At 39.2% G+C, this 3,171-nt stretch overlaps 1 pseudogene; it reads right to left on the bottom strand.

Moving 5' to 3' along the window:
• Positions 1 to 1,465: 1,465 nt before the first annotated feature.
• LOC118661550 lies at positions 1,466 to 2,266 on the bottom strand (annotated as a pseudogene).
• Between the last annotated feature and the right edge of the window lie 905 nt (positions 2,267 to 3,171).

Below are 3,171 nucleotides of genomic sequence, written 5' to 3'. Positions count from 1 at the left end.
GTCTTTAAATACAAAATAGACATTTGAATTAAGAACATTTGTGAGTATCAAAAAAGCAAAAATCTTTGTAATCTCTATAGATACACAGGGATCAGAATGGGATGGACCCACCAACACCACTCTTTTTTAAACTCAGGGACATGGATAACAAGTGTCAGTAAGGGCAATAATCCACATGAAATTTTAATGAGTTCATCCTAATTCTCCAAGAATGGAGAAATGGAAAAGGCAACACAATCACATTGCTACAGGCATTTGAAAAAAATATTTAGAAAGCATAAGTTAACTATGATGTCCTAAAAATGAGCCTTGCAGATCTTGTACAATGGAATGATGCCATGCATTTGCTCCAGGTCACTTTACTGTAGACTTAAAGTCCTGATTTAAAAGAAATGTCCTGCACTTTCTCATGCTCTAGTGAACAAAGCTATCTTCAAAGTTTGAAATCAAGTTAGCAAAATTCAGACCAATATCAGAAGGTAGGCACGGGGCTCTTGCAACGTGCATTCAACTCCTAGATTAAAAATAAAATGTGAATATATTTTATATGAGGCAACTGTGCAACAATTACTTAACTATTATTGAGGTTAGATGGGGGTAATTCTATTCTGATCCCTAAGAAAGTGTCCAGAGAAATGTGCCAAGGTCATTTGATACTTTGCTCTAATTAGATTTCAAGATCACACACAACATTTTCTCCCTTCCTATTAGGGACTGAGGCAGAATGACTCAGTCAGATTAGGGGAGAACATCTTCTCTTAAAGAAAGTTTATACTTCAACAAACAACTGTGCTTCTTTTCAGCTGACATTGTTTTCTTCTGTGTCAGAAACTATAAAGCCAAGTACTCTACCATATTTGAAACACAGAGTTTATGCCCATATTATTATTCATTTAATAATTATTGTATTTATTTATATTATTGTTATTGCTATTGTTGTTATTTCATATCATTACTGGCAATTTATATTTTAGGTAATGATGGCTGGTAATTTAACCTACTTTTGCCCACCCTTGTATTTGTGAGAAGTGGTAGTACATGCCCCTGGCAGCACTTGTACAACAGCCAAATTGCTAAGAGAATCTCAAAGGGTAGAGATCAGAACTAATCAGTGTCAGGGCCCCAGCAAAGAACTAGAGTCTATTCAAAACTTCAGACTTCAAAGAGGACAAAAGTTGGTTTCCACACAAGTTCCCATCAATGTTGACAGGGTCATGGATGTCAACCTGTGTCAGGTCTTTTCATGATTTGCTGCTACAGTAATATTGTGTCTTTAGAGAAGATTTTCATGTCAAGGAAACACTCTGATTCTTCTTTTCTTCTTTTAAGTTAAAAATGCATTTTATTTTTAAACAACCAACATGACGTGTTTTTCTAAAAAAAAAACAAAAAACAAAACAAAAAAAACACTGCCTCTGCTCCAAATAAATCCTGGTCAAAATAAAATGAAGAGCTCAAGATAACATCAATGCCATTGTCCTGGTGTGTGGGTGACAAGCAGTAGCCAGTTACGATGACAGGTGATAGATCCAAACTGCCAAATTTGTGAACATTTTCCCATTTCTGAACCATCTTTAAAGAAGATCATAAATGGGTTACACCATCCTCATGGTCATCCAGCAGAGCAAACATGCCATCTGCATGCATGTTTTCACCAATAAGGAACTGATAGATTTAAAATTACAAGGATGTGCAAGATCTGCAGCACCTGTCATAAAAGGCTTTTTGGTTTTTTTTGTTTGTTTGTTTGTTTTTCTTTCTTTTTTACCTTTTTAAAAAACATTTTTATTGATGTTTAGAGAGAGAGGAAGGGAGAAGGATAGAGAGATAGAAACATCGATGAGAGACAAACATCATTGATCTGCTGCCTCTTGCATGCCAGCAATTTGGGCATGTGCTCTGACAGGGAATCAAACAGTGATCTCCTGGGCAGACACTCAACCACTGAGCCACACTGACCAGTCTGTCATAAAAGGTTTTAATCTTTCTAATCTCTGTACTCCAAGTTTCCTTTTGATTGATTTCATGTAATCCTTGATGTACTCCTTGTAGACTTCTTTTGTGAAAATGATGGTTCATGACAATACCAACACCACTGATATTGAAACCTTTATCCTTTAGCCTTCAGCGAGTTATCAATGTTACCCTCTGTCCTACTGATTACCGTGCCCTCCACCTCCAGGCACAGCCCATCAGCAATCTCCCAGAACTTGCAGATGCTGGAGAACATCTCATCATGGCTAATGAGGTCCCAGTAGATGATCATGAGGGTGGCCAGAAGGAGACAACAGCAGTGCTAGCTTAGCAGGAGCCTGGAGCTCACAGCCCTAGCGGGCTGGGAAGGAGGGATTGTGCAGAAAAAGCCACTCTGATTCTTTTGAATTTGCCATTAAAAAAAAAAAAAAATCAGGCCCAGCCGGCATGGCTCAGTGGTTGAGCATCAACCTATGAACCAGGAGGTCACAGTTCAATTCTTGGTCAGGGCACATGCCTGGGTTGTGGGCTCAATCCTCATGAGGGGCACACAGGAGGCAGCTGATCAATGATTCTCTTTCACTGATGTTTCTCTCTCTCTCCCTCTCCCTTCCTCTCTGAAATCAACAAAAATAAAAACATCAGACGTCTTCTATTTAAATATACAAACTGGCCTTTACATTTGCCTAAGACTCTAACAGGGATGATTTCTGCTGATGTTATCAGAAGAGAACTCCTTCAGAATGCCCTAGAGCACAGGGAGGCACTAGTAGCCATGCCTGTTATAATTTGATGTCCATAGTTTGGTTCTTTTGTGTCCCTCTGTTCAGAAATGGGAGGATGAGCAGAGGGTGTTGCTGAGGGATCCCATAGTAGTTTTGCAATCATAGGAATTCTCTTGCCCTAGACCTGCACATTTCTTGTGTTTTTATCTGTTGCCCATAAATTACACAGCAAAATCACCAAAGCCACTGATTTTCCAAGGGAAATGAGAAAAAAAATTTTTTTTTAATCCTTACCCAAGGATATTTTTCCATTGATTTTTAGGGAGAGTGGAAGAGAGAGGGAAACATCGATGTGAGAGAAACATATCAATTGGTTGCCTCCTGGACAAGCTCTGACCAGGGCCCGGGCTGGGGAGGAGCCTGCAAACGAGGTATGTGCCCTTGACCAGAATCAAACCCAGGATCTTTTGGT

Source organism: Myotis myotis, unplaced genomic scaffold (genome assembly GCF_014108235.1).
Source record: "Myotis myotis isolate mMyoMyo1 unplaced genomic scaffold, mMyoMyo1.p scaffold_m19_p_8, whole genome shotgun sequence".
Classification (NCBI taxonomy): Eukaryota; Metazoa; Chordata; class Mammalia; order Chiroptera; family Vespertilionidae; genus Myotis; species Myotis myotis.
Note: the sequence above shows the minus strand (reverse complement) of the source record. Positions and strands in the feature narration are given on the sequence as shown.